This window comes from Triticum urartu, chromosome 3 (assembly GCF_003073215.2).
Source record: "Triticum urartu cultivar G1812 chromosome 3, Tu2.1, whole genome shotgun sequence".
Taxonomy (NCBI): Eukaryota; Viridiplantae; Streptophyta; class Magnoliopsida; order Poales; family Poaceae; genus Triticum; species Triticum urartu.
The window spans coordinates 421503619-421514712 of NC_053024.1; positions in this window are offsets into that span (position 1 = coordinate 421503619).

Below are 11094 nucleotides of genomic sequence, written 5' to 3' on the forward strand. Positions count from 1 at the left end.
GAGAGAGGAATATATGCTTCTACAGATTTCAACAATATCAAGTTTCCTCTCTATGTGTTGAAAATCTTGAAGTTTTTCTTGTTTTGCCTTCCTATGCCTGTTGATTGTTGCTCCCAAAAGTTATTTGCTAACAAAATCCCTATGCATAGGAAGTGGGTTAGGCTTAAATGTTCTTGTCTTGTGTTTCATGATGCTCTTGTTATGTTTTAATTTTTATCTTTTATGCGAGCATCATTGAAATCATCATGCCTAGCTAAACAGGCATTAAAGAAAAGCGCTTGTTGGGAGACAACCCAACATTTACCCCTATTGTTTTTGTGTGTTCACATGATTAGGCTACTGTATTAATCATGTTTTATAGGTTTTGTTTCAATAAAGTGCCAAGTAAAGCCATTGGGATAGTGTGGATGATAGTTGACTTGATTCTGCGCAAAAACAGAAACTTTTGTGCTTAGTCCAGGAATTTTAAAATTTCACTGGAACATGATTTTGATCTGAATTTGTTTACATGCGATAGATATACTAATTCCCTACGTTTTCCTAATTTTTCAGAATGTTTGGAGTAGCAGAAGTATGGTTGGAGTACAAATTACTACAGACTATTCTGTTTTTGGCAGATTCTGTTTTCAATGCATAGTTTGCTTGTTTTCTAGTTTCTATGGCCTATATTGCTCAATATAAAATTGTAGAAATGATAGGGTATAGTAGTAATTGTGTGAGAACAATTACAAATCTTGTCTTTGACATTACCAAAGTGAATTGTTTGCTTTTTATCATACTAATCTATCTCACGAAGTTCCGTTAAGTTTTGTGTGATTGAAGTTTTCAAGTTTTGGGTGAGACATCAATATGAGGAGAATAAGGAGTGACAAGACCCTAATATTGGGGAAGCCCAAGGCACCCCAAGTTAATATCCAAGGAAGGTCCAAGAAACTAAGCTTGGGGATGCCCCGGAAGGCATCCCCTCTTTCGTCTCCAACATTATCGGTAACCTCACTTGGAGCCATATTTTCATTCGTCACATGCTATGAGTTTTGCTTGGTGCATCATTTTATTTTTACTAGGATTTCCTTGATTTTATTTAGAATAATGTATTGCATCTTCTATTTCAATAAAAGTGGAAATGATAGCCTTTACTATGCTTATTTTGCAAGTCTACATGTTGTTGTTTGAAAACAGATAGTTTATCGTTGTTGCAAAAAAATTCTAGAAAAGTAAGTATGTGATAAAATGTTGAATTTTTTTGCACAATAAGCTATGATAAATTTCCTACGATGTGGTAAATTTTTGGAATTTTTGGAGTTACATAAATATGAATGTTCTTACATTCTTTACAGACTATGCTATATTGGTAGATTGATGTTATGGTTGCATTGTTTGAATATGTTTGCTTGCTTAATGATTCTATTTGAGGATAGGACTATTAAATATGAAGAGGAATTTAGTATGCAATGTTAAATTATAATTTTAGTGATTTGCTACAGTAGATAATGATAAGGTGTTGCATTGATTTATACTAACATATCTTACGAGTTCTTGTTGAGTTTTGTGTGGATGAAGTGTCGGGGCCAGATTTTCGGGACATAAATCTCAGTAAACGACCCTTGTGTCATCACCAGCCCCTGGATCACTGTTTCTGGTGGACATATCCTTGATACAGAATTCCAAGCAATTACAATAGATTTAAGTACAAGACCGTAAAGGTCCAACGAAAATAACAAGGAACTCTAATGGTAGATGACGGAAGCAACTCGTGGATCACCAGCGTTGATGGGACTCCAGCCCCATGGGAACAACTGACCTAGATAACTCCTATCTCACGTGGCTGCTATCTCCGAATCCTAGGTTGGGGTGTCGTCGCAGGACTCTTCTCTGAAACGTGATCTGGCCAAGACAATAGCCAGGGACAATCCAGTGAGTACGTTTGAATGAACTCGCAAACATGAAGAATAAAAGATATACCGGAAGCATATGGTCATGATGAATTAAATTATATGCATGTGGTGACTGAGAATTAAAGCATGGCATGACAAATATTCATATGGTGCAAAAGGATAAATAAGTCATGTTATTAGTAAATCAAAGAAATGAAACGAAACGTCAGGCATTGGACCACCCGAGAGATTCCAAGAGAAATGCCAAAACGGGTGTGTAAAAGAGAATCAGGCGAGATAGGACCGCCTGAGAACTCAAGCGATGCCACGAGAGGTCCTGAAAAGAAATGCCACAGTCGGGTGTCTGAGCGACGCCTCATAAAGGGCTTAAAAGAAAATAGTAACATGAGTATCCAGGTGGACTAGCCATCCCAAGTGATACCCAGAGACGAAAATAAAAATGAGTATCCCGGATAGTCTAGCCATCCCAAGAGATACTCAAAGTTGAACATAATAGGAAAAGGTTAGTCCACAACTATATTCATGTCAACAATAATATTCATAGTGGCACCATTAGTGACAATAATTATCCTACGGAACGAACCATGATTAATTTAATTATTTCCACCAGAGACTGACACTAAGACCAACACTTGACCAACCCAGACTGTAGTCCTTACCCATGGACACGACTATTCGAATAGATATAACTCTGTAGAGGGTGTATTCTTTACCCACAAGTAAAGGATTTATTTAGCCAACACCGAGACGCTGACTAATTCCCATTACAACTTTTGGGTTGAAAACACACCTGACCAGCACACACCAGATTAACTTTCTGGATGCCAGGAATCACCCAAAGCATCATTCAAGAGAAACTCTAAGGCGGGGAGACCATTGTCTCGAGTAGCATGGGATCACTATTAACACGCGCAGATTACACGGGGTGCCCCCTCTCGGCCCAGCCGTATACACCCATGCCCCCTGGCCCGATGGCTGGCATTGCAGCCGGTACCTGGAAACCCTCATCATGGCGTCTCTATACGGTGTGTGTAGGGAAAGGGGTTAACAACTTACTGAACCGTACCCTGCCTGTGGGGGGGGGATAAGTGGTAGCACGAAACCAGTATGGGGGTTACCGGAACAAGACTCAATCTACGGTCAACTCAGGAGGTTTAAGTTTTCTTGAAGTGGTTAGCGCAGTATAACTCCTTGGCAGAACCCAACAGGGTCACCACTTGGTGTGTCCCAACATACCCTCACTGATCATTCTCGTCACAACGAGATTTCAGTCTCACGGTCACTTTTCTCGTGACTGATTCTTCCTGCAAATTAGCCTGGACCAACACAGGCACACATGGCACATGAAAGTAACTGTACTCGCTGATACTTCATGTTTAAGTGAAGATAAAACACCATCAAGGGGAATCATGCATGTATGACCAATACCATGCAAATTTAATAAGAGTTCAACATATTTGTAATACAATTCTACATGCAAAGCAACAACTATGCAATCACCATATCATGTGTTCAAGATGCTTGACTTGAGCATGCAGAAATGTTGGGTGCATTCCAAAACTTTGAAAATTATATCTCCCCTCCATTTCTTATTAAAATATTTTAATTACCACACAACTCCAAAACAGTACATAAAGTTGTTTGGAAATTTGTGAAAGAAATACTAAAATAAACTAGATGAAATTTGAGAAATAATAGAAAAAGAATCAAGTCATTTGGAGTTTATATGTTTTTCCTATGGATTTACTAAGCTGGAATATTAAAGTAAATGGACTATTTAGTAGATCGAGCAAAAACCAGTCCTAGGAAAAATGTTCACCCAATCTGGATAAATAGAGCACGATTTTAGGAGTAGGTAGAAATTTGAATCATCAAATTTGGATGTGGAATGACTTCTGAGGAATTATTTGAAATCTGTTGGAAAAGAGAAAGGAAATAGCTATTACTGTGATGGGCTAAGCAGAAGCGCGCCCTAGGCGGCACTTAGTCGTCAGGCGCTACTAGGCCAAGCCCAACCAATTGGACGTGCGGGAGGGTTGCGACGTCGAAGGCCTATTCCGTGGAATACATCTTTCCCACGGGAAAACAACTTCCACGGCACCCATCTCCACTTATCCACGTGGCGGGGGTTACGGGTCACTAACTGTGGGCCCGCCTGGCCCACTGGTCAGGTTTGAATGGTCGTCATGCGCGCCATCTCCTCTGGCCGAACAGAGGCAACGCTCCGACGATGCTCGTCGGCGAACGGCGGCACCCCACGGTGAGCTGAGACCACCATCTTGCTCAGGAGGCCAAGGCGGTTCGTCCGGTGGGTGGCATGACCAGCGGAGGGCACGGGGGCACCGGTGGCGAGCTTCACAATGGACGGCGGCCGTCGGGCAGGGTGGGGATTTTCCCTACGGTGGCTCCCGAGCCAAATTGAACACGGGGAAGGATTCATGGGTGTTTTAGGGAGCTACTGGTGAAGAGAGTGGAGAGGGGGAGGCCCTAATGGCGTCAGCATGAACGAGAAAGAGGCGGCGGCCGTGGTTGCCGGAGAAGAAGAAGATGACCATTTCCGGTCGTGTGGCTGCTCATGGGAGATCACTGTGGGAGAGGGAGGTGTTTTGTTGTTGATCTAGGGCCTGGGGTTGCTTTTATAGCCCGAGGGAGTCGGCTCCGCGGTGCCCAGAGGATAAGCACGGCGGCCGCGATCATTACGGTGGCAGGTGAGGCCGTTGAGGTCGGCAGAGTGGCCGGTGAGGATGGTGGCCGTCTTCAGTTACTCCTAGGAGGAGCTGGATGGCTCGAGGTGCGCCACGTGTTGCAGGAGGAGACATGGCCCCGCGGGACTTGTCGGGCGGCGGTCCTGCTCATCGTAGATGGCGGTGGGCGGCGCTAGGTGCCAAGCGAGGGTGTCGGCGAGCTCCTGGGTGGTCGGGTTGATCTGGAGGAGGATCACGACAAGAGGGGGAGGCGGTAGAGACACGGCAGAAGCTCGATGCCAGCGGTGCAGTACGCGTGCAAAACATGCGCTCTTGTCATGCTCTAGAACCGCACGGGAGATGCTCGACGAAATGCCAGGGCACCCTAGAGGGATCTGGTGCAGCTGAAACTTAACAGGGTCAAGAGTGTGGGTGAGATGGTGTTAGTGGACATGGTGGTTTGTCCAAGTGAGCAGGTGCCCAATGCAAGTTTGTAAACTTGCAGATTTCTGTCATGCACATGAAGTGTTCGATAGAATGCCAAGGCAAGCTAGAGAATTTTGTTGATGATGAAACTTGGCAGGGTGTGGTCTCTTTAGAGGGTAGAGATGATGGTGTAATTGGTTTGGCAAGAAGAGGAACTTGTTAGTGCAAGTTTTACCAGAATTCAGTTCTGGACAGAAACTTCAGTGGCTTGTTTTGTGGACTTAAAAGATGCAAATAGAGCTGATCTCCTGGAGTTAAGGTTTTGGTTGGAAGGACTACAAGATGGCAAGGTTTCAGAATTAATGGAGCTAGGAAAATTAGGATTGAAGTTATAACTCAAGAATGGGGCAGAAATGAAAAGAGTATGTTTCACTCAAAATTTTCAAAAGTCATGGTTAGGTTTTTGCTCAAAAGAGACATATAGGCATCACCCGACTTCTCATAATTTTTGTGGGATTTTAAAACAATTATTCAAAATAATTGTAGTGTAACAGAATCATTTCAAGTACTGAAAATGCCTTTAAAAGAATTACTTGTGGAAAATTTTATTATGAAAACATTTCCTACTGTTATTTATGATATAAATGAAATGATTTACAAACAACCAAAGACCACAACATTTCACATAAATAATCTTCTATGGAGGGAAGAAATTTGGAAAACAGAAAACAGAAAAGGCTTTAAATTTAATAAACGACCTAGTATAATTCAAAATTTTATTTCTGGCCACATTTTACTTAATAAAATTTGATTAAATTTTTGGGGTGTTACAAACTCTAACCCCCTTAAGAAAAATCTCGTCCTCGAGATTTGTTAAGGGCAGAAGAACTAAATGCATAACAAATGATCAAGATCATATGCAGAATGCAATCATGGCAATGCACTTATGACATACGCCCTAAAATACAATTGAATGGTTGCATCATGTAGACTAGTGCTAGGTACAACAACAATGATCATCTATGGTTCGAAGGTGAGATCTACAGGGTCTTGTGGAAGGGTTCCCGGTGCTGGGGCACATTCTTCTTCTTGCAGGGGAAGTGAAGGAAGTAAACGAAGAACACACCCTTCCGGAGTTGGTCATGGTGGTTCACCAATAGTGATATGGGGATTCAAGACAACAAGATAATGGAGGTAACCCATTAGTTGCTGGGTTAGATGCTCCTGGGCCATCACATATTGAATGAGATTGGCCAGAGCTGGATCCCTCTCTATGCGTTCACAACGGAACGTGGCTTCTGCTCCAGAAGCTACGCGGCTCAGGAAATAGTAGTATTTCCTTTCACTGGCAGCGGGTACCATGAATCGAAGACGGGTAACTGCTTCATAAGCGGCAGCCTCAATAGCCATGCCTGAGGTTGTCATGGATCTCCCAGCGAAGACAACATATGGAGGGCCTTGATTTAAATCCTCTCGTGGGATGTGCACCACTGCCCAGTATTTCGAGGAATCAGGGGTGATCCTCATTTTGAACAACTCATACTAGGGTGGGTGGCTGGAACCAAGTGTATCGCGGCTCAGATCCCACAAAACTTTAACAAAACTACCAGGGCTTGCGTCTGGAGTTCGTAGGTAGGATCCGGGGTGATACAAGGAAGGATGAATGGAGAAGAGCAATGCTCAAGTGTGGTGGTGGCTGGTGTGGTGTATGGATACGACCCCTTATAAGGTGCCTGGGTCAGGAAACACGATGCAGCGCTGGTACGACTTGTGCATCGGCTGTGACATAGGGTTGTTCAAGTCAAATCCTCGAACACCACTTCTCAAAAGGAGTGTGACAAATTACTATGTGTGTCGGCAGTCACGTCTAGCATTTACTCTGTCGCCATAAGCCAACCCTTCATGTTAAATCACACATAGTACCATTAAAACAACGACACGCAGGTAATTTACAAGCTTACGACACCATGCGATTGCTACCTTGAAAATACACGACAACATGACTACTAGGATTTGATCACACTCCTAGTGGACTCAGTCCACCTCGTTGACATCTAGTCAGGCGTGTCATGTAGATGTCGAAGCTTCTCCGTGAGCTTCAGTGTCGAAGTTGTTTGGGGTGGGATGTGGAGCTACAGTGCTAGGGTAGCGATGATGCCCCTCATGGGGTCTCATGGTCAAAATCCCGTTGGAGTAGGTTTCCAAGAGACGATGGAGTTCCTTGGGGAGGCGAAGGCATTGCCAGGGTAGATGACAGGAGCAGACCTTGGGGGCTCAACTAGCCTCCCAAGCAGCATTATCGGGGTGTCGGTTGCAGCTTCACTTCTCACTGGTGTCAGGAGAGCAAGTGTCCTGCGGGTCGCAATCAGATCATTAGTGACCTGATCAAATAGTGCCTCTTGCGCTCTCAGGTAGCGCACCAGATGCACTAGAGTAGGATCCGACTCATGGTCTCTGTTGGCGACTTGGGTCGGGCTACCATAGCCTTCACGACTAGGGTAGTAGAAGAAAGGGCGAGCACCTTCACGACTAGGGTAGTAGAAGAAAAGGCGAGTGTTAACCCTCGGCGACAAATGCCGGAGATGAACTATAACCTCTCGGGCTGCAAGTTGGATGGCTTGGGGCTCGTCGGAGGTCGTCCTCCCGGTGAACCGGTAGGGGCGCTCTGATATGGTGCCCCTCCCATAGATGTGCACCGTGGCCCAGAAGTGGTGGATGGCATCACTTGTGTGTTCCTGGTACACAACATATTCTGGGGGTTCATCTATGCCAAAAGCATGACGAGTGAGATTGGCGAGGATCGCTACGAAATCTCCAAGCTCAGATGCGGTGGTCTCGTTGCGGATGATGGGACTAGGCATCTTGGTGGTTTGGAAATCAGACTGCGAGTGAAAGTTGTGATGTGCTGAGTTCGGGCAAGGCTTCCTTTATAAGCCAGTAGAGTCTTCCATCGCACGCTTGCGGATGGGACAACTCAGGTGTCAGCCACGGGTGCACGGCCTATGGCCTAGGATGATAGGTTGGGCACCGACTGTCAAAAAGATGTCGGCTCGCCACTGTGCAGGCTGTCGGATAGGATGAGCTTGACGGTGGATAGAAAAGGATATGGACGGTGTGAAAACCTAGGGATAGTTACCAGGATAAGATAGGATTAGCTAGTGGTAAGCCTGGCTCTGATACCAAGGTTGTCGGGGCCAGATTTCCGGGACATATATCCTAGTAAACGACCCTTGTGTCATCACCAACCCCAGGATCACTGTTGCTGGTGGACATTTCCTTGACACAGAATTCCAAGCAATTACAACAGATTTGAGTACAAGACCGTAAAGGTCCAACGAAAATAACAAGGATCTCTAATGGTAGATGACGGAAGCGACTCGTGGATCACCAACGTTGAAGGGACTCCATCCCCATAGGAACAGCTGACCGGGATAACTCCTATCTCGCGTGGCTGCTATCTCTGAATCCTAGGTTGAGGTGTCGCCGCAGTACTCTTCTCTGAAACATGATCTGGCCAAGCCTATAGCCAGGGACAAGCTAGTGAGTACGTTTGAATGTACTCGCAGACATGAAGAACAAAAGATATACCGAATGCATATGCTCATGATGAATTAAATTATATGCATGTGCTGACTGAGAATTAAAGCATGGCATGGCAAATATTCATATGGTGCGGAAGGCTAAATAAGTAATGTTATTAGTAAATCAAAGACATGAAATGGAACATCAGGCATTGGACCGCCCTAGAGATTCCAAGAGAAATGCCAGACGGGTGTCTAAAAGAGAATCGGGCGAGATAGGACCGCCCGAGAACTCAAGCGACGCCATGAGAGGTCTTGAAAAGAAATGCCACAGTTGGGTGTTTGAGCGACGCCCCATAAAGGGCTTAAAAGAAAATAGTAACATCAGTATCCAGGTGGACTAGCCATCCCAAGTGATACCCAGAGACGAAAATGAAAATGAGTACCCCGGGTAGTCTAGCCATCCCAAGAGATACTCACAGTTGCACATAAGAGGAAAAGGTTAGTCCACAACAATATTCATGTCAACAATAATATTCACAGTGGCACCAATAGTGACAATAATTATCCTGCAGAACGAACCATGATCAATTTAATTATTTCTTACGGATACTGACACTAAGACCGACACTTGAGCAACCCAGACTGTAGTCCTTACCCATGGACACAGCTATTCGAATAGATATAACTCTGCAGAGGGTGTACTCTTTACCCACAAGTAAAGGATTTATTTAGCCAACACCGAGACGCTGACTAATTCCCGTTACGGCCTTTGGGTTGAAAATGCACCTGACCAGCACACACCATATTTACTTTCCGGATACCAGGAATCACCCAAAGCATCGTCCAAGAGAAACTCAAAGGAGGGGAGACCATCGTCTCGAGCAGCATGGGATCACTATTAACATGCGCAGATTACAAGGGGTGCCCCCTCTCGGCCCAGCCGGATACACCCATGCCCCCTGGCCCGATGTTTGGCATTGCAGCCAGTACCTGGAAACCCTCATCGTGAGTAACACCCCGCATGTAACTTGCCATATTTGTATTCCAAATCTTGCCATTTCCGGCACTAAGTTATGATATTTCCTCATTGTCGGGTTTTTGTCTTCGTGTTGTTTTGTCTTTTTCATGCATCTCATATCATGTCATCACGTGCATCGCATTTGCATACATGTTCATCTCATGCATCCGAGCATTTTCCCCGTTGTCCGTTTTGCATTCCGGCGCTCCTATGTCCTCCGGTGTCCCCTTTTACCTATTTTCATGTGCGGGTGTTAAACGTTCTCGGATTGGACCGAGACTTGCTGAGCGGCCTTGGTTTACTACCGGTAGACCGCCTCTCAAGTTTCATGCCATTTGGACTTTGTTTGATACTCCAATGGTTAATCGAGGAACCGAAAAGGCCTCGTGTGTGTTGCAGCCCAACTCCCCCCCAAAGTGGCCCCAAACCCACCTAAACCCCCTCCATCATCTAGGTCGTTTGATCACGATCGCGTGGCCGAAAACCGTGCTCAATTTGGAGCCTCCTAGCTCCCTCTACCTATAAAAAGGCACTCCCCCGAAATTTTTGGATCATTCCAACCCTAGACCTAGCCCCGCTCCTCTTCGCGCGTCGGACGTGTCCGGTCCGCGCCGGACATCGCCGCCGCCGCCAATCACGCGCCACTACCTGTCGCCACCACCTCCTCCCACAACGCGGCCCGCCGGAGCCCGAACCGGGACCCCGCGGCCCATCTCCGCCGACCCCGCGCCCGGTCGCGTCGCCGCCATCCCGACTCCGCCGCGCCGTCCGCGCCTCGCCCCGCCGCCGTCCTCGCCCACCGGCGCCGCCCAGCTTCTCCCACGCCGGTGCAGGCCACAGCCGTCGTCCGCGCCCGCCGGCGACGCCGTTCCCCGCCGCGGCTGCGCCACCGCGCCCGACACCGCCTCGGACGTCAACCCTCCTCGCCGGCGACGACCACCCCTCGCCGGACCACCTCTACTCCGGCAAGGCTTCTTCCTCTCCGGTGAGTTCTTCGTTCCGGCGAACCTCGGAGTGCGTGCCCGATCTGGATCTGGATCTGGGAGGTTGACTTTTGCCCTAACCCTAGCATTTTTATGCATTTTTCATCATGCTATATCTCTGCATCCGTGGTTCCGTTTTGGGCATGTAGCATATCGAAATGTTCGTCTCGACGAGTACTTCATTTCATCTCATTGCACCATGTTCATTTGAGCTCATCTTGATGCCCTAAATGCTGTTGCAAGAGTGCTAGTTTATATTAGTTTCAGATTCATATCAGTAATTGGACTTTTGTCATTTTTGCCATGATTGATGTGTGCCTCCTATGAACTTGAGCCCTACATGAGTTTTGAAGTATGCCATGCCATATTTACAGGGGTGTATGCCATGTATTTTTGTGATCTCTGTGGTGACTAGCACAAGCATGCAAAGTAGCTCTAGTAATGTTGCTGATTTCAGGGACTTCGAATTCTTCTAAGTCATTTTCCTGATTATATTTTTATGCCATGTATCCTTGTTGCTACAGAGTGATCCATGCCTCTTTTGAGCATGATCAGTAAGGATGT